Genomic DNA, 25,468 nt, shown 5'->3' with positions numbered 1-25,468 from the left:
CCCCATCCCTGGGATTCTCCAGGCAAGAGTACTGGAGTGGGGTGCCATTGCCTTCTCTGACTTCTTTGGTTAGGAAGACTTTTGAAGTCACTGGACTAGGTCACTGACAATTGTTAGTTTTTAACCTCTTCCTTTTTCCTCATTTGTGGAGTTTTCTAGGTTTTCTATTTAGGACTTAAGAAAACCAGAGAGTTCATTTAAAACACCTTTATTGAGGGTGAAAATATTGAGTTCAAAAGCAATTAAGTGTAAAGAAATGAACTGTTCTAAAATAATGCAATTAACTTCTAAGCTAACTTTAGATTGATTTAAAAAGCAATGGGAAGGGGAAAAAATGCTTCTAACTCCTTTTTAAATCATTATCTTTCAGTATTCATTTTTAAAAATCGAATGAGCACATCACACACATGCACACACGCATACATTCATATTTAAGGATCAATGAACTCTTCTCTCATTACTCCTCTAGGGTTACTCTCCAAACATCTTTCAGCATCTATTTGGGAACTGGCAAAGGAGAATGAGGCACCTTATCCCTAAGAAGTTCCCTCATCAAAGTATCAGCTTTACTGAGAAGCACATAGCAATCAATGAGTAACAAAATACTTGTTTGCTTATTTTTAAGTTGCACAATTCTGTCATTTTCAGTGTATTGACAGTTGTACACCCATCAGCACAACCAATTTTAAACCATTTTCATCAGCCCATAAACAAACCCTGCACCCATTACCAGTCTATGCCCACCACCGTCACAGCCTCCCACACTTCGGCAACCACAGACCAACTTTCTGTCTTTATACATTTCCCTACTCCAGACATTTCATGTATCAATAAATAGTCATACCATATAATGTGTGGTTTTTATGACTAGCTTTCTTCACTTAGTATAATGTTTTCAAGGATCATCTGTGTTGCACTTTGTAACAGCTTTTCATTTTTTTATTGCAGGATAATATTGCATCATGTGGAATGTTTTGTATGTCCTTTCATCAGTTGACAGACATTTGGACTTTACTACTTTCTGGTTATTAGGAATAATCCATGTACAAGTTTTTATGTGAATATACATTGCCACTTCTTTTAGGAATATACCTAGGAGTGGATGTGGTCATATGCTTAATTTTCGTTCATCATTTTGAGTAACCGCTAGATTGTTTTCTAAAGGCGCTCTGCCCTCTGACCTCCCCGCAAGCACAGTGTGAGCAGTCTCCTTACCTCCTCACCCTGGCTTGTCTTTGTCTGTTATTGTGATTTTAGCCATCCTGCTGAGTTGGAAGCAGCGCCTCACTGTGGCTCTTACTTACATTTCCCTGTGGCTAATGATGTTAGCTGTCTTTCCGTGTGCTCATTGAGGATATACATTTCCTTCTTAGAGGAATGTCCTTTAGATTCTTTGCCATTTTTAATTGGCTTGTTTGTTGTTTTACTGTTGAATTGTAAGAGTTCTTTAGATATTCTGGATGCAAGTTCTTTATCAGGTAGATGATTTGCAAATGTTTTCTCCTAATCAATGGATTATCTTTTCACCTCCTTGATGACAGTCTTTGAACAGCAAAAGTTTAAAATTTTTATGAACTTAAATTTATCTTTTTTCTTTTGTCACATGTTTTGATGTTGTATCTAGGAAGACTTTACCTAATCCAAGGTCATGAAGATGTAACCCTATATTTTCTTCCAGGAGTTACATAGTTTTAGCTCCTGCATTTAGGTCTATGATTTATTTTGAGTCTTTTTTTTTTTTTTTGGTTATAATGAGAATAGAGATTCAATTTTCATCATTTTCATGTAGATTCTCAGTTGTTCCTTTTCATACTATCCCTGGGGTTCTCCACGCAAGAATACTGGAAATAGCATCACCAACTCAATGGATGTGAGTTTGAGCAGGCTCTGGGAGATGGTGGACAGAGGAGTCTGGAGCGCTACAGTCCATGGGATCTCAGAGGGTTGAACATAACAACTCAGCAACAACAACACATTCAGTTGTCCCAGAAGCATTTGTTGTATACACTGTTCCTTTGAGTTGTCTTGGCTTCTTTACTGAAGATCAGTTGGTCACGAATGGAAGGGCTTAGTTCTGTACTCTCAATGCTAGTCCACAGAATTCTATGCCTATCTTAAGGCTGGTACCTCACTGTTTTGATTATTGTAGCTCTACAGGAAGCTTTGAAATCAGCAAGAGTGACTCATCCGAGATTTTTCTTCCTTTCTGGGTAGTTTCGGCTATTTTGTCCCTTGCACTTCCATGTGAATTTCTAATATCAGTTTGTTAATGTCTTAAAAAAAAAAAAAAACCAACAACAATAATAACTGGGATTTTGATGGATATTGTATGAATCCTTAGGTCAGTTTGGGGAGTATTGCCATCCACTTTATACTTTCATGCATTGGAGAAGGAAATGGCAACCCACTCCAGTGTTCTTGCCTGGAGAATCCCAGGGACGGGGGAGCCTGGTGGGCTGCCGTCTCTGGGGTCGCACAGAGTCGGACACAACTGAAGCGACTTAGCAGCAGCAGCAGCAGCCATCTTAATAGCATTTAGTCTTGTGATCTATGTATTAAGGGTATCTTTCCATTTATTTGTTTTCTTTAGTTTCCTTTAATAACATTTTTTAGTTTTCAGAATAGAAGTTAAGTTACACATTTGTTGATTTCCAAGGATTTCATTCTTTTTGATGCTATTGCATATATAATTACTTTCTTAATTTTGGATTGTTCATTGCTAGTGCATATAAATTCAATTGATATTTTTGTGTTTCGTCTTGGATCCTGTAGCCTTGCTGAACTCATTAGCTCTAATGTTTCTTTGTGTATTCCTTAGAGCTTTCTATATACAAGATTGTGTCATCCACAAATAGGCGTAGTTTTAATTCTTCTTTTCCAAACTTGATGTCAGTTGTTTCTTTTTCTTGGCTAATTGCCCTGGCTAGAAGCTTCAGTACAATGTTGAATTAAAGGGCATACATCCTTGTCTTGTTCCTGAGCTTAGAAAGCATCCAATCTTTATGTATTATGTTAGCCCTGGGGATTGTTTGGGTGCCTTTTATCAATTTAAGAAGGGCCCTAATATTCCTAATGTGTTTATTGTTCTACTGATGAAAGGGGTATGGAATATGTCAAACACTTTTCTGAATCTGTTAGTATAGTCATGTGGTTTTTGTTCTTTAATCTATTGAAATAGCATATTATATTAATCGATTATCAGATCAAACCAACCTTCTATTCCTGGAATAGATCCCAGCTCAACATGATAATCCCCTTTAGACACTGCTTGATTCAGTTTGCTAGTGTTTTGTTGAGAAGTTTTGCATATATATTTATAAGAGATATGAGTCTGTTCTGTTCTTATTAGAGTTTTGGCATCAAGATAATACTCTATAATGAGTTGGGAAGTGTTCCCTCTTCCCATATTTTTTGGAAGAGTTTGTGAAGATTTGAAATTAATTCATGTTTAAATATTTGGTAGAATTCACCAATGAAGCCATCTGTACTTGGTCTTTTATTTTGTGGAAGATTTTTAAAAATTAATTGTTATTAATTCAACCTCTCTATTTATTATAGATTTATTTTTATGTCCTACTATCTTCTTTATTATTTCCTTCTTTCTACTTGCTTTCAGCTTAGATTTATCTTCTTTTTCCAACTCCTTATAGTAGAAGTTTAGGTTATTGATTTGAAATTTTTATTCATTTTAACCGTGGTCATGCACAACTATAAATTTCCCTTTAGGCACTAATTTAGCTGCAGCTCATAAGTCCCACTTGGGGTAAGGTCACCTTTAGGCTTCCCTATGGCTCAGACAGTAAAGAATCCACCTGTAATGTGGGAGACCCAAGTTTGATTCCTGGGTGGGGAAGATCCCCTGGAGAAGGGAATGGCAGCCCACTCCAGTATTCTAGCCTGGAGAATCCCACAGACAGAGGAGCCTGGTGTGCTGCAGTCCATGGGTTGCAAAGAGCCGGACACGACTGAGCAACTAACACTTTCACCTTCATAAGTTTTGGAATGTTGTGCTTTTGCTTTCATTTATCTCAGAGTGTTTCTAATTTCCCTTGTGACTTCTCCATTGACTTATGGGTCATTTAGGACTGTATTTAATTTCCACACACATTAGGAATTCCATAATGTCTTTTTATTGTTGGGTTCTAGCTTCATTTCATTGTGATCAGAGAATACATTTTGCGTGATTCTAATCTTTTTAAATGTATTGGGTCTTGGCTTATATCCTATCCTGTTCCATTTGTTCTTGAGAGTACGTAATTTGTTGCTGAGTGATGTGTAGACGTCTCTTTGGTCTGGTTAGTTAGTTTATAGTGCTGTTCAAGTCCTCTGTCTCCCTGTTGATATTTTCCCAAGTTCTATGGAGTGTGTACTTTGACACAGGAATCTCAGTAGTATAAATTTTATATTGACTTAAGCCTCATTTTTTTTCACCTTTCTCTTCAGTAGCTTCCTGTAGCAAAATTAGCTTAGCTTTACATTTTTTAACCAAATTTCAATCATATTACCTCCTCAGCTAATGAGGGGAAATTTTGGTTGATTTATTTTATTTAGTACACTCTCAACATACCATTATCTTTTAAAATTCTTCTTGCAGTTCACATTTTTAATTGAAGTTTTAAATCAGTATGCTTATTTCCTTAAGACTATTTTTTAAAATTTTTGTGCCACTTTTTTGTTTCCTCTGTCACTGCCTTAGTCTTTTTAGGCTGCTGTAACAAAATACTGTAAACTTGATGGCTGAAACAACAGACACTTATTCTGGAAGTCCAAGTTCTGGAGGCTGGAAGACCAAGATGAAGGTGCTAACTGATCCAGCGTCCAGTGAGAGCTCTCCTCTTAGTTTGCAGACAGCCAGCCTCTCATTATGTCCTCACAGGATGAAGAGCAGAAAGAGGCTTTTTTTTTTTTTGGCCATACCATGTGGCATGTGGGATCTTACTTCTCTGACCAAGGATCAAACCTGTTTCCCCTACATTGGAAATGCAGAGTCTTAACCACTGGGCTGCCAGGGAAGTCCCAAGAGGCTTTTTTTCATAAGTACATAATCCTGTCATGCAGACTCCACCCTCGTGACCTAATTGCCTCCTAAAGGCCTCATCTCCAGAAAGCACGTTGGGCACTGGGGTTTCAACCTATGAATTTGGAAGGAACACAAACATAGTCACAACAAGTACCATCCTAAAGCAAGGCTTGACCTTGGAAACTGCTTCCTAACTTCTCTACAAAATTTAGCTCTGCCTCATCCCTGAAAATCTCTTCCCAGTCAACCAGGGAATAGATTTACATATGCTCTGGGTTCATCAGGGAATCAAGAGTATCCAAACAGAAATGGAGGTAGCAGAAGAAATTTTATCTTGTGTAAGAAGTCGGGGAAAAATAAAAACTTTTAAGATGAACACAAATAGATTAAATTAGATTAAATAGATTAAATCACCAAAGCTTCTTGCTTATGATTGAGGTTTATATTTAATTTTATTCCCTCACGTTCCTCCTTGAAATGTTGAACCTTCTCTAACCAGATCAGTTCTTTGGGGAGGATGGAGAGAATCACCCACAAGACATTTGGCAAAAGCATCACTGTGTGATCTGGCTCTGTCCTCCAAATGCTGTTGCAACATCATTAATTTCCACAGCAAAAATAGCTCATGACCATCTTGTTTCCTTTACCATCAATGATCAGGATGGTTCTTCTACTTATCCTTTTACCTTTAAGGCTTATCTTTGTATTTCTGTGCTGTTCTCTGAATGTTCATGGTTTCTAAAGTCTGTCCTTTGAATTGCTTGTATTCATATAAGAAGGACATGAATGTTATACGAGCCTATAGCCAAACCCATGCTGTATAAATATTCAGAGTTGTTTCTTATGACTGGATCAGCAGAACCCCTCTATCAGAAACCCCTGGGCTTTCTGTTTAAAAATCAGATTTAGGCACAGTGACTCTGAGCAGAGACTCAGGAGTCTGCATTTTAGCAACCCACAGAATTCTAATATATTCAAGTTTTAGACCTACACTTCATGGCTCATCATGTACGTACCCCATCGTAGGTAAGAATTCTGCCCTCACCGTTAGCATCCAGCACCTTAAACTTTTTGTGGAATATAATTATGGAAGAATTCCTGAGAATGTTGTTGTTCAGGCTCTAAGTTGTGTCTGACTCTTTGTGACCCCATGGACTGCAGCACGCCAGGCTTCCCTGTCCTTCACTGTCTCCCTGAATTTGCTCAAATTCATGTCCAACTGAGTCAGTGATGCCATCCAACCATCTCATCCTCTGTCGCTCCCTTCTCCTTCTGCCCCCAGTCTTTCCCAGCATCAGGGTCTTTTCTAATGAATTGGCTCTTTGCATCATTTGGCCAAACTACTGGAGCTTCAACTTCAGCATCAGTCTTTCCAATGAATATTTGGGACTGATTTCATTTAGGCTTGACTGGTTGGATCCTCTTGCAGTCCAAGGGACTCTTAAGAGTCTTCTCCAAAACCACGGTTCAAAAGCATCAATTCTTTGGTGCTCAGCCTTCTTCATGGTCCAACTCTCACATCAATTCATGACTACTGCAAAAACCGTAGCTTTGACCAGATGGACCTTTGTTGGATCTTTGTCCTGAGTTTGGTCTCTCTTATCAGTGCCATTGTTTTCATACTCTATGTTGGTTATTGATCCTAGACAATATTCCCAATAATCTCTTGCTGAGCAGTTCTTTGGGGGCAGTAGAGTATGTACAGCAGCAAATGTTTACACAGGCAGATAGAAAGACAGAGGGTGATACCATTGCTGAGAGATTCTGATTGTGAATCCATCATTGCTGCCTCCTCAGCCTTGACTTCTGGGGAGCATGCGAGGCTTTCCCTTGTGATAAGAAACAGACATGCTGTGTGTATTTCTGTATCAACCTTTGAGCGGAAGCATCACAGATCAGAAGTCACGCCTGACCTGTTTTCATGATGTTTTAGGAAGAAGTAGTGAAAAATCAACTGAAAGTAGAGAAAAGAGGCATCTCGAGTGCAGGGCCATGCAGGGTTCTCCTCTGAGCCCTACTAGTTTCACAGTGAAGCCACAGAGGTTAATAAAAGGGAGTTTAAATCTTCTGCCTGAAATGATGTGCTTCTTCCCTGAGACTCTCTGTAAGAAACTTGGCTGCAGAAGCAACCTCATGTCCTCCTCTTCCGTGTGAACAAGCTTCTGCTTAAAGGATTCTGGCTGTGTTCCCTATGGTTCCGTGATCAGTCACTGACCAAGAGCACCCCCCTCCCCGCCCGCCCCGCCACCCCAGGGTGGCCTCCCAGCAAGTTTGGATTCAGGACACCACCTCCCATTACAAGGCTGACCCCAGGGATGTCTTTGAGTGCTGAGTGCCTTTGACTCTTTACTCTTAAAAGGCTTAGAGTTCAGCCCTGACTTCATCTTAAAAACTTAGCAAAGAACACGAACATAGAATATTTCTGTTACGTCTGCCTTACCTCGTTCGATGTAACAGCTTACTGCAGAGAAGGACACGTGCCTGCCCCAGTGATCCGTGAACTTACGATGCTGTGTGATCTCACACAGAAAACAGGGCCCTTGTGGCCCACTTTGGTATTTCTAGTCTTCCCCATCCCACCTGCCTTCCTCACTCCCACCTGCTTCAGTCCCTTACTTGATGTGCAACATATCAGCAGTGCTCACAGCACATGTGTACTCAGAGAATCGCTTCGAATTGACTTAAATCAGATTGGTCTTGTTAGTCTTAAATCAGATGCGTTAGCAGAGGATATGTGAACTCATGTTTCCAGAAACAACTGAGACATTACTGTACCAGTATTGTAGGAAGACAAGAAGATCTCTTGCTTATTCACTGCTGTATGCTATGCTATGCTATGCTAAGTCACTTCAGTCGTGTCCAACTCTGTGCGACCCCAGAGACGGCAGCCCACCAGGCTCCCCCATCCCTGGGATTCTCTAGGCAAGAACACTGGAGTGGGTTGCCATTTCCTTCTCCAATGCATGAAAGGGAAAAGGGAAAGTGAAGTCGCTCAGTTGTGTCTGACTCCTAGCGACCGCATGGACTACAGCCTACCAGGCTCCTACATCCATGGGATTTTCCAGGCAAGAGTACTGGAGTGGGGTGCCATTGCCTTCTCCGTCACTGCTGTATAAAGGATGCTAAACTGGGGTGGAGGTGGCTACCGTGATGGTTTTTTAAATTGTAGCATTTACAGTGTTATAGAATTGGTATCATCTGCTTTTAAATGGTAAAACTTTTACCCCATGCAACAGATACATATGAAGTTCTAAGTAGGTGCCCACTAGGCTAAACACTCAGTAAACAAGGGTAGGAGAGCAAATAAGACGTGGCCTCTGCTCCCAAGTTGCTCAGAGGTCAGACATGATTAATGAGCAACATAGCAAGTCTTTTGATGGAGCCATGCAACTATGAAAGAAGTTTAGGAACAGAGCAAAGCCCTTCTGAGATGAAAGAAGGCTTCCCAGAGAAGCCCCCGGAAGTGATAACAGCCAGCTGTGGTTGGGCAGTATTTTGCCAGGTAAAGAGCCAGAAGAGGGATGTTCCCTGCAGAGAGAACAGCAACAAATGTGTAGAGAAGGGGAGCCTGGCAGTTCTAGGAAATCAGGTGACCCATGACTTTAAGGGACAGGAAATTAACAAGATAAAAATCTTGGAGAAGCTTACTGGGTGCAATCCCGAAGGGTCTTGCCTGTATAGGCTAAGCATACTTTCTCTACCCTGATGCCATGAGGTGTGTGGTGAAGGTTTAGAAACCGTTTGCATTGAGACCACCTTGGCAACAAAGAGAAATGGAGGATGCTGAGGTTGGAGGCCTACAAACCATCTGGAAGCCTCTAGTGGGGACCCACATGAAGGATCATGGTGGTCCAAACTAAGGTCGAACAACAGGGTGGAGAAAAATGAACAGATTCTGAAAATATTAAGAATTAGTGGACCAAGCACTATTGGGCTATAGGTCAAGAGAAAGAGAGGAAATGTCAGTGTCTGGCTTGGTGGGAGTTTTCCTTTGCTAGGGGTGCTGTTAAAAGTACAACCAACTGGATGCCTTAAACAGACATGTATTGTCCAGGAGTTCCAGAGGCTGAAAGTCTGAAATCAAGGAGTCAGCCAAGCTGTTAGGACAGAATCCATTCAGAGCATTTCCCCTTGGTTTGCGGATGGCTGTTGTCTCTCTCGTCTCTCCACATCTTCGTTCCTCTGTGCGTGTCTCAGTGGACATCAGTTCAGTTCAGTTCAGTCGCTCAGTCGTGTCTGACTCTTGGAGACCCCATGAATCGCAGCACGCCAGGCCTCCCTGTCCATCACCAACTCCCGGAGTTCACTCAGACTCATGTCCATCGAGTCAGTGATGCCATCCAGCCATCTCATCCTCTGTCGTGTCCTTCTCCTCCTGCCCCCAATCCCTCCCAGCATCAGAGTCTTTTCCAATGAGTCAACTCTTCGCATGAGGTGGCCAAAGTACTGGACATAAGTTTGAGCAAACGTCGGGATTTGGTGAAGGACAGGAAAGCCTGGCGTGCTGCAGTCCATGGGGCTGCAAAGTGTCAGACGCTGCTGAGTGACTGAACAACAACATGCATGTCTCTGCCTGTGTCCAACTTTCACTGCCCCCCTTTCTGTCACATATATTTTCACATTTAATCCTAAGAACAACATTATACATTGTGGTAAATGTCTCCATTTTATGAACCTATTGAGGTCCATTGCAAGAAAAGAAAATTATAGGTGAATCACTCTAGGATAATAGTACAATGATTCCAACAAAGTATTAGCAAACTGGCCCAGCAATATAAAGAAAAGATAATACATCACGATCCAACTGGCCTCACATAGGGAATCAATGTTGGTTTAACAGTAGAAAATTAGTCAATGCAGTTTACTAAATCAACACAGTAATGGAGAAAAGTCATAAGTTCAGTAGGTGAAGTACAACATTTGGCAAATTTCAGTAGCCATTCATGACCAAATGAGGGGGGAAAAAAAATCCTCAAATCACTTAGTTAACTAGTTGTAAAAGGAAACTTCCTTATTAAGATAACAATTTGCCAAAAATAATAAAAATCTACAGAGAGCACAATTAATGGTGAAATTTTGAAAGTTTTCCTGAAAGACTGGGAAAGAGACAATGATACCCCCAACACCAAGTCCCTCCTACTGAAAAGAAAGCATTGTACTGAAAGCCCCAGCCAGGGAAATAAATCAAGGGAACAAAAGGCAAAATGAATGGGAAAGGAAGAAATACAACCCCTCCTATTCAGACGATATGATTATGTACACAAAGTTCCGAAGATTCCACAGATGTGGGATTTGAATTATTAGATGAAATTGGTTCACTCCCATTTTCTAAGGATACCGGTCTTACTGGGGTTATTGTTATTTAGTTGCTAAGTCGTATCCAACTCTTTTGCGACCCTATGGACTGCAGCCCACCAGGCTCCTCTGTCCATGGGATTTTCCAGGCAAGAATACTGGAGTGGGTTGCCATTTCCTTCTCCAGGGGATCATTTCCTTCCCAACTGAGGGATCAAACCCACATCTCCTGCATTGGCAGGTGGATTCTTTACCACTGAGCCACCAGGGAAGACCCCTTATTTGGTTAGGACTCATCCTAATGACCTTGTTTTATCTTGAAAACCTCTGAAAACCTCTCTCTTCCAATCAGATCACATTCTGAGGCACTGGGGGAGGGGGTGGAAACCCAAGGTATACTTTTTGGGGAAACACAACTCAGCCTATAAGGGTGGATATGGGGCCATTAGCTGAGAAGGAGATTTGGTAGGTGCAGGGGTGAGAGAATGAGATTGGTTTCATGCTATGCGGCTGCCCATGCCATGTTTGCTTAAATATAGTATTATGATCACATAAGCTGCTTGCTCTGGTGACTTTTCCTTTATGCCTCTACAGCACCTTTGTTTCTGCGTTTATCTTCCTTTATTGGTTTAGTCTCTGACAGTGCCTAGAGGAGTGGTCCTGTGGGGAAACCATGGGCTGCCCAGCTTATTCAGGGGCTGTCAGATGCTATGGCCTTGAAGGCATTCTTTTCGGATGACATTAATCCGTGTTTCAACTCCCCCTTCTCAAGACAGTAGCTGTCATTACCAGGAATGACACCTAAGGCCAGCAAAACCAGCCTCTCGACACTCTCTACAATCACAGTGTCAGCTGGAGCCCCCACAAACTCAGACGGATAGCCCAGAGAGCAAAGACGTCAAGCTCAGCAGCTGAGTATGCTCAGACACCATGCTGACTCTTTAGAGTCTCATTGGCTATGGTCATCTGATGCTCCCTGGGAGTGAGGCAGGGTGGGTAGATTGTCGGCCCTGAAGTCAGTAAACCCAGGATCTGTCCTTCACTTTTTTTTTTTTTAAACAGATTAGTCAGTTGTGCCCAAATCCTGAGACATACTTAGCTCACCCCAGGCCTGAGATTCCACTCCCTTTAAAGCACTGGGTCCTGCTGAAGGCAGAGATAAACTGCAACCCAGAGAGGAGGCTCACGTTCGGCACACGGACTTCCTGGGTTTAATTAAAGTACTGAAATTGATGAGTATTGTAAGTGACTTGCCAAATCGCCTGACAAAATCATTTCCACAGACAACTCCTTGTTTTCAGAAAAATGCAAGAAAGTAGCCAGCTCTTTGAAGTGAACCAAACAAATGACATCCTAATGGAGGGTTAGCTGGAGGATGCCTGAGGTTTGGAAAACGACCAAGTGTTACTCTGGAAAGCTCCTTTTATTGTCGCCCCTGGAGTAGCCCCAGCGTCTAACTTGGGATTTATCCAAGGTTGTTTTTCTTCCCAACTGAAGAAAGACACTAGTATTGTACTTGCCTACATTATTGTTACTGAAAGTTCAAAGAAAAAAGATTGAGGTAATAGTTTCGAAAGTTAAGATTTCTTTTGGTAACCTGATATAATTCCCCTGATTTCATCAGGGAATTTAGAGAAATAATATGCTGGGCCCTTTTAGATTAGAGAGTTACAAGGAAAAGAATTTTTGTGCATCGTTTTTTTTGGCTAAGCAGAAAGATATTTTAGACCAAGGAAAAGAGAGTTTGACATTGCCATGACATATCCCAATTTGGGGATTCTTCCAAAAATGAACCTGATGCTTTCCTTAATGAGTTCATTTGTCAAATGACTCTGTGGCTTCTGCTTCTGATACTCACTTGGGTCCTTTTGGAGCCAAGGATTATATCCCAGAGGACTCTAAAGTTTCTCATAGATGTCATCTCCAGAATGAATGACAAGTAGTTCTAGAACTTTGTCTTGACAGAGAAGTGACGAGGAACTAGGGTGATTGTGAAGAGGTTTGGGTTTTCTCCTCAGTCCAATAAGGAGTCAAGGAGGGTGTGGAGTAAATGGGGTGGCTGCCCCCAGGCTGTCGGAGCAGATATGCTTTGCTCCATTGGGCCTCCAGGCTATTACGGTTGCTTACTTTACTTCTCATAAACTATGCATGGTTCTCGTTCTGGTACAGGGGGAGCCCAGTCACTAAGGCTCTTCATCCCAGTAAGAGCCATCTCATACAGCTACACTTTTAAGCCACCCAGTGACATACAGTTAAGAAAAAAATGAGTGAATTTTACTAATGAAGCTGCAACTTTGTTGAAATAGACATAGACTGCCTCTCCCTGTGAATTTTAATCAGCCTGCAAATCCCCATTTATTAGCGACGGGTAATCTACAGCCATCTCACTTTTTAAAGGTCTTCAGAGGAAATTGAATGTTGTCAAGGCATTGGGGTCTTCTTTGATATGCATGTAACTCATGTCAACATTAATCATTGTTCCTGCAGATTAATGAAAGAGACCTCTTTATATAAAGGTTAGTAAGGAAGGCAAGCAATGATTTCAGTGGCCCTGTATGAGCAAATAAGGTCGATGGCTTGATTCATAGGTGAAGGTTCTATTACATCAGAGATGATAAATACAACCTAAAGATGTACGACTTTATGATGGGCTGGGGAGGAATGGAAAAAAGGCAGCTGGCTCTTCTGAAAGTCTCCTTTATAGCAGTTAACAGAGAGAAAGGGAGCCCTTTGTGAAACAAGTCCCTGAGATTTAAGCTTTTATAGTATAAAATGTCTCCTAAATCTCCAGAAATTTATAGTTGATAGAGGCAAAGCAAGAGAAAGGAAGAGGGGATAAAGAAGCCCATTTAGGAAAATAATTTATCAACAATAACAAAGGTTAGGTCATGGGGGTGTAGTGGGGAGAAGCTGGGGTTTGAGAACCAGAGAAGACTGTGACTCGAGTCTCAGTTCTGTGGAAGGAACTGACTCTTCGGACTTTGGTTTCCTGAGCAGTGAAAAGAGATCCTTGGACAGGGTCTCTTGAAGTTTCCCTTTCCTCTAATAGTCGGTGATTGTAATGTAGAGAGCAAAATGTACACGCCGTTGATAAACATGGTGACGGCATTACAAACATGAGTTGACATTAATCATGACGGGACCATAGGAAAAGGCAGGTGTGAGCAGCTTTGTAAGTGAGCCACAGAACCTCGAGAACAGAGCCGGGGGCTTTGGAGTCAGGAGGTGGGTCTGAACCACAGCCTGACACCTACCGTGTCCTGGGAATGTTTGCTCCTACAGCTATCATCTCTCACGTGACACACAGGATGATACAGTCTCCTCCTTCTGGTCCTTGAACGGGATAACTCAGGTACTGGTGCCCAGGGCGTAGCAAGTGAGTGTGCATAGTGGGCCACCAGCAAGTTGGTGTTTACTTCTGCATAATGCATGTCAGCAGGGCTTCCCAGGTGGCTTAGTGATAAAGAGTCTGCCTGCCAAAGCAAGAGATGCAAGAGATATCGGTTCAGTCCCTAGGTTGAGAAGATCCCCTAGAGAAGGAAATGGTATCCCACTTCAGTATTCTTCCCTGGAAAATCCCACATAGAGCCTGGAGGGCTACAGTCCATGGGGTTGCAAAAGAGTCGGGCATGACTTGGTGACTAAACAATAACGTGTTTGCCACAATGTCATTGGCAGTTGAGCAAATTATTCCCTAAAATGGTTTAAATAATTCTCAGATTATGCATTTTATCATCCATTCATGAGGGATCTTGCTATTTCAAAGAAAACTACTGTGATTCTCTTCATAAGGAGATTTTTTCTAATGCTTATTATCTACTCAGAATATATCTGGCTGCTTAAGTTTGGCTTCTGTTCTTTGGTGTTATCTTAAAACAGGAGCAAACCTGAACTCTTAGCTGTTGTCTTTCTTCATTCCCATTTGCCCTCTTTTGTGAGAAGCAGTGATGATACATGGTGACCAACTTCAAGAAAAAGGCCTCTGCCCTCTTTCTCTGGAAGCATTAAACTAGGGGAAGCTTTTCTTCCAATGATTATTCTCATAGGGTGAATGGTCTTTAAATTGCAATTGACAGAGTGCTTAGTGAAATGCTATATTTAAGAACTATTGTGTACCTATGTCTATTATCTGTTTCCTTTTCTCTTCCACGAGGTGGTGTTTCCATGGAAAAAGCGCATTTGTTGCTTAGGAGATTGCCCACTCCTGTCTTCTTGCTTATCTTTCCCATTTAGTCCCAGACAGGTTTGTAATATCATTCACAGTTGCCGTGGAGACTATTATGACGTCATGTGTGTGGAGCTCTTATTTAAAGTGGTGACTTAGCAGCCGGATCTCCTGAAACAAGAAGAGCCCATAGGCATGCGCGCACACACACACACACACACACACATACTGCATTGCTGGAATTCTTCTTGAAAGAATCCCGTTACAGATTTTTGAGGGAAAACGTGCATCAGATTTTCTTTTCATAATTTAGTCAAACATACTTCTTCTCTCAAATAGCTTGGCTTCTCAAACATCCAGGATTTAAATAGTGACAAGAAAAAGGATGTACAACTTTTCTTACATAAGATACTACCTAGAACTGTAGCACTCCCTAGCAGAGCCAATTAATGCATATGGAGAATACAGCCAGACCTTTTCCTACAAGCTGGTCATTCTTTATTAGTGTAACTGGAAATGAATCAAGATACAGTAGCAGAGAGAATTCAGTTACTCGTAACTATGCTAGAAATTTTGTTCTGCTAAATTATGTTCGAGATGGTTGGATGGCATCACAGACTCAGTGGACGTGAGTTTGAGCAAGCTCTAAAGGAGAGTGAAGGACAGGGAAGCCTGGCATGCTGCAGTCCATGGGATCACAAAGAGTTGGACACGAATAGCCGACAGAGGGAGGGTATAGGGAGGGAGGAGGGAGGAGGGTTCAGGATGGGGAGCATGGGTATACCTGTGGCGGATTCATTTCGATGTTGGGCAAAATTAATACAATATTGTAAAGTTTAAAAATAAAATAAAATTAAAAAAAAAAAAAAAACAAGGGAAAATGAAAGGAGGAGTGGCATTTTGTTTAATTCTTCCTGTGATGAGCCGTCCACATCACCAGGATCTTATTCCTGCCTCTTCTTTCCCTCACCTTGACCTCTGGTCTCCCCCAACACCAACGGATGAGGATGCTCCGGTCTCCCCTGTCTTGACCCCTGCTTCCCTCTCCCATCTCGGTCAGACTCCTGCCCATCTCTCTCATCCCATCTTGTGCCTCGTATCTTAAAAGAGTAGTCTCCTTGTCCCAACCAACCTATGTATCAGAATCACGAGGGGAGCCTGATAAAATACAGATTCCTTGGTTCCCCTTCAGAGATTTTGATTCCAAAGATTCAGAATGTGGCTCAGCAACTGACTTTTTAGCATGCTTTCTGGGTGATTCTGGTGTGCTGTCAAGCATGGGAGCACTGCTCCGTGCTCACCGCTTCTTACGCCCTCTCTTCCTGTCCGCCCACCAGCCCTCCTCCACCTGGCTTTCGTCTCTCACGCCAGTGAAGTGTCTGCCAGGGCCACTGCCGTCCTCCCTAACTTCTGGGCGCAGGGGCATGTGGGCCTGCTGCTGAGCGGGCCCACGGTGGCCACCCCACTTTGGACCTCTCTCCCCACTTGGCACACGTGACACTCTGCTGTGCCTCTTTGATGGTTCCTTCTTGAATCCTTTGTGGATTCTAATTTCTCATCCTTATCCTTAAATGTTGCTTCTCCCCAGGATACAATGCTCAACCTTCTAGTCATATTTCCCTACAGACACTGGGTGGGCTTCCCAGGTGGCTCAGTGGTAAAGAATCTGCTTACCAAGCAGGAGACTGAGGTTCAAACCCTGGGTCAGGAAGATCCCCTGGAGAAGGAAAAGGCAACCCACTGCGGTATTCTTGCCTGGATCCCATGGACAGAGGAGCCTGGCAGACTGCAGTGCATAGGGTCACAGAGTCATTAGTGACTCAGCGACAACCGACTATGAGAACACTTTGTGTTGGCACCCTGGTTCTGTGACTACGGGCTTACGATCAGGCGAGTTCAACAAAATCCTGAAAGCCTCAGTCTGCAACTGAACAACAACAGACACTGAGCAATTTAATTTCACCCATTCTTTTGGTATAATGACCACAGATATGTTGACGATACCCACATGTTCCTACAATGCTATGCTATGCTATGCTAAGTCACTTCAGTCGTGTCTGACTCTGTGTGACCCCGTAGGCGGTGGTCTACGAGGCTCCCCCATCCCTGGGATTCTCCAGGCAAGAACACTGGGGTGGGTTGCCATTTCTTTCTCCAATGCGTGAAAGTGAAAAGTGAAAGTGAAGTAGCTCAGTCATGTCCGACTCTTCGCAACCCCATGGACTGCAGCCTACCAGGCTCCTCTATCCATGGGATTTTCCAGGCAAGAGTACTGGAGTGGGGTGCCATTGCCTTCTCCGCATGTTCCTACAGCCCTGACCATCTCTTACCTAAGCTCCAGAGTCTCGTTGAAATTTCTGTGTGTAGACACATGCTCAGCCCTAGCCTCAGTCTGTCCATAGATTTTCTCCTCCCTAAATCATCTACAGCACGTCTTATCCCAGGAGAGATCCCACTGTCAAGCAAGCCGAAACTTGAAGCCGTTCTCATCTAATTTTTGTTTTTTACCCCAAACACTAAACATTGCCAAATCCTCCCAATTTTCCTCCTGATTATTTGATCATATTTTCTTCTCTCCCAGCTTCAGCCCTTTGTTATTACCCTTTGTGAAAGACTTTGGACAGTTCTGCCAGGTACCTAGCTGTAATTCATGCTCTCGCCACCCCTGTTGGATGGTTAGAACTGTGAACTTAGAAAATATAGCTGCCTCATGCTGTATCCTCAGCATCTAGCTGAATGCCTGGCAGGTGATCGATAGGGTTAGGTAAATGAAAGCGTGAACCATTCAGCCCAGAGCTTCTTTGCAAATTTCTTACTTACAGATCAAATGCTTGAAATGATGAGCTTTGGGGCTAGTGTTAAGCCTGAATCGCCAGCCATCACATTGGTATTGGTATTAAGTTGAGAATTTCCGCTCCTCTTCATGTCCCCAACACCAAACTAGGTCAGCTGGACGCTTTCCCTCACACTGCAAGAGCCAGCTATTTTGTTTAAAAATGACCTTTCTCTGGTTTCATTGCCACAGATTGCAACTTGACACAATGAGTTACTCAGACTTGTGTTTTCTCTCCAGACCTATTCTGATTAGCAGTGAATTACAGGCATGGTCAGTGGGACTTAAGGCTTCTATGTCCAAAGAATCACTATGCAGCCTCCTCGCTGAGTCTTTGATTTCTGGGTTGGACCTGTCACAGAGTAGGAATACTTGCTGCAATAAAATATCATGGAAAAATTAAAGCCTGTCATCCCCCTCACCCCCCAGGCACAGGCAGAAAGCATAGCTCAGGGCAGCAAGCCCTTGTTGAATCAGGTGATGACTCAGGAGAATTGAAAGTTTCCATCTTTTCCTTTGACATTATGGAAGCTTCCCTCTGCCCCTACCCCTCCCTCTATAAAACCTGCTGGTTTTCTGGCCCTTTGCTGGATAACTGCCTTTGGAGTTTCTTGGAGAAAATATGTCAACTTAAATAAGTGATTATCAGTGTAGCCATGGGTGATAGGTGAAATTTGAGAGCCCATGTTTCAGCTACTGTGTTTAGGATTACATCTGCAGTATTTTTCTTGGCTTCAGGCACTCTTTACAGAAAATCATCCACACAGAATATCTGTGAAGACCTGTAGGCCCGTTTGCTGCTTAACCTGCCATGTAGTAAACATAGCCATTCTAGCAAGATTTCGACTACCCATGCTAATGAGCACGAGGCATGGTGTGGGCAATTTTAATCTACAGATCATAAGAGAATCTTGAATCACTCGGAATTATCTATCCTTTCTTACTATCAGACTGGCAGTCATCTGAATTCTACAACCTCTCCCTTCCCAGGTCACTTCTGTGAAAAGTGCTAATGAGAGGCAGAATGGCCCAGAGGCAGGCGGGTTCAGGGGAGGGAACTGGAGCTGGAGGTTGAGCGGAGGCACCAGCTGGATGATCAGCTCCTGAAGGCGGTTTCCAAAAGCATCCTTCAGTTCGTCTGGCCTGCTCCCGAAGGCGAGGCAGTCACTTCTATTTTGCAGATGTTAACTGAGGCCTCCTTCGGGCCAGCTTCTGCTCGTGGGGCTCCAGAAAAGTCAAGAAGGTAAACAAGTCATTGAACACAAATGCCTGTAATAGAACCACAGCCCCATCAGGGTCACCGGGGAAACTGCACGTGCTGCGTAGTCAGAGACGGGAGGTAGAGCAGCCGTGGCAGGCTTCACCTTCTGGCCTGTAAACGTCTTCTTCTAGGTTTCGTGTGATCAGAGGTTAATTTCTATTCTGGGCCTGAGGTCATTCTTCTGTCTTTGAAGAAACACGGGTGTTAGAGCTCATGGACGCCGTGGGCTGGGAAGTATATGCAGCTGTCCTCATGGCCTCTGCAACAGCGTCTCATGTTTGAGGGGACATGCCACCTAAGCTCGCTGCCTACACTCTCCGCCTTATTTGGAACCTGCTGCCTTGACTGATGGTAGTTAACTGGAATCTTGGTAGTATAATTGACTGCATTTATTAAGGCTGAGCGCCAAAGAACTGATGCTTTTGAACTGTGGTGTTGGAGAAGACACTTGAGAGTCTCTTGGACTGCAAGGAGATCCAATCAGTCCATTCTGAAGGAGATCAACCCTGGGATTTCTTTGGAAGGAATGATGCTAAAGCTGAAACTCCAGTACTTTGGCCACCTCATGCGAAGAGTTGACTCATTGGAAAAGACTCTGATGCTGGGAGGGATTGGGGGCAGGAGGAGAAGGGGACGCCAGAGGATGAGATGGCTGGATGGCATCACTGACTCGATGGACGTGAGTCTGAGTGAACTCCAGGAGTTGGTGATGGACAGGGAGGCCTGGCGTGCTGCGATTCATGGGGTCGCAAAGAGTCAGACACGGCTGAGTGACTGATCTGATCTGATCTGATTTGAGAAATTAGTTGTCCATTCCTGGTTACTTTCCTTCATTCTCTGATACTTTGTGACACATTTGGGGGTTGAGTCACTCACTCACTAAGTCACTTCAGTCATGTCCGACTCTGTGTGACCCCATCGATGGAAGCCCACCAGGCTCCCCCATCCCTGGGATTCTCTAGGCAAGAACACTGGAGTGGGTTGCCATTTCCTTCTCCAATGCATGAAAGTGAAAAGTGAAAGTGAAGTCACTCAGTTGTATCCAACTCTTAGTGACCCCATGGACTGCAGCCTACCAGGTTTCTCTGTCCGTGGGATTTTCCAGGCAAGAGTACTGGAGTGGAGTGCCATCGCCTTCTCTGTGGGTGGCGGGGTTGGGGGTGGGGGGTGGGGTTTGACTAAATATCACCAATTCTGTGCATAAGAAGGTTCACAAGCATAAGCAGCTTTTCACTCACAAGAGGACTACAGCTGAGGTTTGTTTTTTTCCAGTTGAGGAGATTTTAATCCCTTGTGGGTTGACAGTTTCTAATATAAAACGAGTGTTCTCCCAAGTTTGAGGTAAGCGAGTGCTGGCTCTGCTCTGAGTGGGCTGAGAGAGCCATTTCTTGTCTGATAGGTGTTCTTGGAGGACAGTGAATTCTGTGGTTATATTTTCTAAGCCAAAATAAGCCAAAGAAGTTGTCAGAGTATAACTTTGAGAGCATTGTTGGCCCTGTGAACTCTACAAATGTCCGCAGTTGCGTCCACTCAGCACAGTCCAGTAGGCTTCTGAGTAATTCCGTAGTGTGTTATGCATCCTCTGTCCTCCAATTCAGGAGACTGACTTGGTTTCACAAAGGAGAACAGAAAGTTCTGAACAAAAGAGTAAAAGGCAATGAGCTCTCCCTTTTAAACAATACATTGAGCAGCAAAGCGAGTTCTGTTGGGCCCTTGTTCATCTTGCTACTTATTGGTCTTGGAGGTGAAGGATAGGAGGCAATGGGCCACTTTATGAACCTGAGTCTGATCACTTCTGACCTCATTCCAATGATGGTCCTCCAGAGAGCTTCAATAGGTGAGGTTAAAGAAAAAGGAAACATGGAGCCTGCCAGAGTTCAGCTGGGTTCCTCATCTGCCTGTAGGTGTCGCTATTTTTATTTTATTTATTATTATTATTATTTTTAATGAAAAAAATTACTTGTCCCTGCCTGTGTGTACTGGGTGCTGGGCTAAGTGCTGTGAATGTTGGCATTCAGTGAAATGCTTCTCTCTGGGGGCTTGGACTAAAGCAGAGTTGGGTTCAGGAGCATATAAAGATCCTGGTATAACATAACTTTTCATTCCTTATGCCAAAGAATTGAGGCCCTCCGTCCTCTGCTTGATAGAATTTTGTGTCATAAACAGCCTTCTTCTTGAATGTAGCAGCCCCGCCCAAGCCAGGATAGATTTGGAAAAGCAGAGCTTCCAACAGTGAAGTCTTAAATGGATAGCGTTTCAGACACAACAGAACTCTGGACAAGGGTGGTCTGAGTCCTAGTGCTTTGCTTCTGATCTGCTGCTACTTCTTCCTACCAATTTGGACGCCCTCTGCAGGTGTGGTGTCCTTTTCTCCACACGCTCTGCAGACTTTATTATAGATTTTTTTTTGGTGGTGGACGTTTTGACTGGGGTTAGGAGGTGCTTCGTTGTGGTTCTGATTTGTATTTCTGTGATGACTAGCACTGTTGAGCATCTTCTTCCTCCATTTCTTTCCTGTTTTTTTTTTTTTTTTAATTGAAGTACAGTTAACTCACAATGTTGTCTTAGTTTCTGGTGTTCAGCAAACTGACTCAGTTTTAAATATATACATATGCATATATTGAAGAAGGAAATGGCAACCCACTGTAGTGTTCTTGCCTGGAGAACCCCAGGGACTGGGGAGCCTGGTGGGCCACCCATGGGGTCGCACAGTCGGACACAACTGAAGCGACTTAGCAGCTTCAGCAGTATACATATATATGTAAGAATCTGAAGAGCAAAATATATACATATGTGTGTGTGTTCATACATGTATGTTCCTTTTCAGGGTCTTGTATATCATCGCCTTGTTCTTTTTCATGGCTGACGCCTCACTGTGTGTGTGTCGCCTCTTCATCCATCCCTCTTTCAGTGGACATCTAGGTTGTTTGCATGCCCTGGCTGTTGTAAATAGTGCTGCAGTGAACACTGGGGTGCATGTATCCTTTCAAATTAGATTCCTCTCTGGATATATGCCCAGGAGTGGGATTGTTGGATCATACGGTAGTTCTGCTTTTAAATGTTTTAGGGACCCTCCATGCTGTTTTCCATGGTGACTACACTAATTTCCATTCCTACCAACAGTGTAGGAGGGTTTCCTTTTCTCCACACTCTCTGCAGACTTTATTATTTATAGATTTTTTTTTGGCGGTGGACGTTTTGACTGGGGCTAGGAGGTGCTTCATTGTGGTTCTGATTTGTATTTCTGTGATGACTAGCACTGTTGAGCATATTTGCATGTGTCTTCTGTTGGCCACCTGTATGTCTTCTTTGGAGAAATTAGAGCCCTATTTCTTACAGCTCCTTGGAGCCCAAGATCCCCTTCGTCACCTATTTCCCCCCATCTCTCAGTCCTCACGGTCAGGTGGCAGATTGGTGCCATCCAAGAGTCTGTCCGTTCTCTCATACATATTTCTCCCAGTGCTTCAGCTGAGTCCTCTTCCTCCTGACCAGTCCCCAGCATCAGAAGAGAACAGCTGGTCAGAAGGCTGTGCGTCCTCTCCATCTGTGTGAGACGTTGTTACGTCACCTGCAGCTTCTCTTCTCTCAGATATACAACTCGCGTTCCTCTGACGTCTCCTCATGAATTTCCTTTTCTAATCCTTGAACCATGCACCGCTCACATTCTCCGGGGAGCGGCCTGTGGGCCCACTTGTGGACTCAGCAGGCAGAGGTGATGAGACAGCCCGGGCTGCCCTGAGCCGGTGGATAGTCCTGCACGCGGGGGCCCGGCCCTCCACTCAGGATGGAAATGCAGCAGAGGAATGAGATGAACAGCAGTACAGCCTGTGTGTTTGTGTCCCCCAGCCCCAAACCCCTGTGTTGAAGCCCTCATCTCCAGCGTGATTATGTTTGGAGAAGGACCCTCCAAGGAAGTAACTAATGGTAAAGGAGGTCGTAGGCCGGGGACTGATCTGATAGACTTAATGACTCTATGAGATGAAACTTGCCATCTCCTGCACACACGTGCACCGAGAGAAGGGTGTGCAAGGACCGCCTGGGAAGACAGCCGTCTGCGAGCCAGGGAGAGGGCCCTCGCTGGAAACTGACCGCGCCAGCACCTCGACCGCGGACTTCCAGCTTCTCGAGCTGTGAGAAAATGAAACTCTGTTGTTAAGCCACCCAGTCTGGTCTTTTCTTGGGGCAGCCTGAGCACATAAATGCAAGCTGTTCCTGGGCAGTCCTTAACTGCTGCTCTCTGCATCTGGATCCTCCCAAGGCCTGTTCCTGCACAAGCCTGCCAGCATGCTGGGTTCCCTGCCTCCCCTGTGTTTCTGACCTACTTCTCCAGGAGAATATTTAAGACTGCATTTTCAACAGGGCATTTTCCTGTTACTGATATTGAGGAATCCATTATGCAGATGAGTTGGTTGAACCAGGCTTTTACTTGATGCTGTAGCTAGTTTTTTCCCCACTGGAATTGATTTAGTCTGTAGTATATTCAAATCTATTTAATAATAAGCTATACCATGAGGACATTCTACATTATTATTAAAATATCAGGAATCATTGTCTGATGAGGTCTTCAGCATTATGTTTTAATTATACATAGAGAAAAAGAATTCTTAGGCTTCAAGTCAGGGTATAATTTTTTAAAAATTATTTAAATTGACTTTGAAGCACCTTCCAGTCATTTGTTCAGTGGTTAAATTCCCCAGAATGCCTGCTGTTTTCTCGCTAATTTTTTGACATTATTATCTTTCTGGAAACAGAGCTGCTATTTAACTCAGCTAGCACTGAACAGAAACTGATTATTCTCTTTTGATGTAACTGGAGTGACTTAAATACTTACAGTCTTTTGTGTTAAGGTAAGATTAAAGCAGAGGAGAGAAGTGTTCTGTCTTACAGCTCAAAGTAAATATTTCAATATGAAGTGGGTGTAATTTCTTTAGGAAAACATACGTAAAGGATGGGTCATTGTGTGTTCAGTAGCACAGCCTGAGAGAGAGATGTAAGCAGTGCCTACAGCGTTCTTTATTCTTAAATGATGCAAAGGCATCCTTTGACTCTGGTCATGATACATGACTGAGCCGGAGAAGGTGAAGCTAAGTTATACCCTAGACTCTTCTTTCTGTAAATCAGAGACTTGTCATTATCTTATCCATAATCCATATTCCTGTTAGAGTTCCTTTTTTGTTTTTTTTTGTTTTTTTACATATTCTCCCTTTTTTAGTTTTTTCACATTTTCTCCTTTTTATATTTTATGTTTTTTTTAAGCATCTTTTCAAATTAGAGAATAATTGCTTTACAATGATGTGTTTGTTTCTGCTACAGCAATTTTCGTATCACCTCCCTCTAGAGCATCCCCCCAACCCAGCCCCATCCCACCTCTCTAGGTCATCGCAGAGCACCTAGCTGGGCTCCCTGTGCTGTACAGCAGCTTCTGGTACTAAGTTGCTTCAGTTCAGTTCAGTTCAGTTCAGTCGCTCAGTCATGTCTGACTCTTTGCGACCCCATGAATCACAGCACGCCAGGCCTCCCTGTCCGTCACCAACTCCCGGAATTCACTCAGACTCACGTCCATCGAGTCAGTGATGCCATCCAGCCATCTCATCCTCTGTCTTCCCCTTCTCCTCCTGCCCCCAATCCCTCCCAGCATCAGAGTCTTTTCCAATGAGTCAACTCTTTGCATGAGGTGGCCAAAGTACTCGAATTTCAGCTTTAGCATCATTCCTTCCAAAGAAATCCCAGGGCTGATCTCCTTCAGAATGGACTGGTTGGATCTCCTTGCAGTCCAAGGGACTCTCAAGAGTCTTCTCCAACACCACAGTTCAAACGCATCAATTCTTCAGTGCTCAGCCATCTTCACAGTCCAACTCTCACATCCATACATGGCCACAGGAAAAACCATAGCCTTGACTGGACGAACCTTTGTTGGCAAAGTTGCTTCAGTTGTGTGCAACTGTTTACGACCCTATGGACTGTAGCCCGCCAGGCTCCTCTGCCCATGGAATTGTCCAGGCAAGAACACTGGAGTGGGTTGCCGCGCCCTCCTCCCGGGAATCTTCCTGACCCGGGGACTGAACCCCCGTCTCTTGCGCCTCCTGCATTGGCAGGCGGGTTCATTACCACTGGCGCTGCCTGGGAAGCTGATGGCAGCTCCCGCCAGCCATCTATTTTATGTGCGGTAGCATATGTATGTCAGTGCTACTCTCTGTTTGTCCCTCCTCCTCATTCCCCTGCTGTATGCACAGGTCCATTCTCTACGTCTGCTCGGTTGGAGTTCTTTGTGAATTATAATCCATTTCAGTCACTGCAGCTTGTTAAAGGACTTATGGCAGGAGAGATGAGTATAGCTTGAGAGCTTTAGGTAGAATTTAGACAAATTAGAGCTTTCGAACTATTGGGCAGTGAGTTTAAGCAACTCTCTAAAGCATCCCTGGTATCCTCTAGTTTCTGAAAAACAAAGATCCAACAATAAAGGAGAGATCAATGTGCTATTAAAAAAATAATATAGTCAGCAAGGTTCATAACGGCTCCTGGGCTTCCTATTGACAGTGCCATTTGGAAGTCACTAAAGAATTTGCTCGAACTGGACTCCAGGCTTCAGACATCTTCACTTTTGTTCAGGCGAAGGTGCAGAGCAGATTGCTCAGTAAGCCCTCTCCATCAAAAAGAACTGTGGTGACAACCCAGCTATGTCCTTGTCGTTGTCAGCCTCAGCTAGTTCATTCTTCAAATGGCTAATGACCAATCCTAAGTAAAATTAAGTCTTCTTGGCTCCAAATACCAGGATCTCCCAGGACTTCAGTGCTAACCCTGTCCATCCTTTTTAGCAGGGCATCTGGCTGGCACTATAGACTCAGCATTTCTTATTTCTGCCATTCACCTTCTCTTCTCAGGATGGGGGCTCCA

At 43.6% G+C, this 25,468-nt stretch overlaps 1 protein-coding gene and 1 long non-coding RNA gene across 4 annotated transcripts in view; one reads left to right on the top strand and one right to left on the bottom strand.

Moving 5' to 3' along the window:
* LOC133241003 (uncharacterized) overlaps window positions 1–14,550 on the bottom strand; it is a 36,418-nt gene extending 21,868 nt beyond the window's left edge. Inside the window, exons 1-2 of the long non-coding RNA XR_009734475.1 lie at window positions 14,432–14,550; window positions 13,570–13,788 (exon numbers count right to left, since the gene is read on the bottom strand). This is a non-coding gene — a long non-coding RNA (uncharacterized LOC133241003). The remainder of the gene's footprint in view (window positions 1–13,569; window positions 13,789–14,431) is intronic.
* Window positions 1–25,468, top strand: part of FAT3 (FAT atypical cadherin 3) — a 641,657-nt gene that overhangs the window by 291,495 nt on the left and 324,694 nt on the right. The gene's annotated exons all lie outside the window — the stretch shown is intronic.

The sequence above is a fragment of the Bos javanicus genome, chromosome 29, assembly GCF_032452875.1.
Source record: "Bos javanicus breed banteng chromosome 29, ARS-OSU_banteng_1.0, whole genome shotgun sequence".
NCBI classification, from domain to species: Eukaryota; Metazoa; Chordata; class Mammalia; order Artiodactyla; family Bovidae; genus Bos; species Bos javanicus.
Note: the sequence above shows the minus strand (reverse complement) of the source record. Positions and strands in the feature narration are given on the sequence as shown.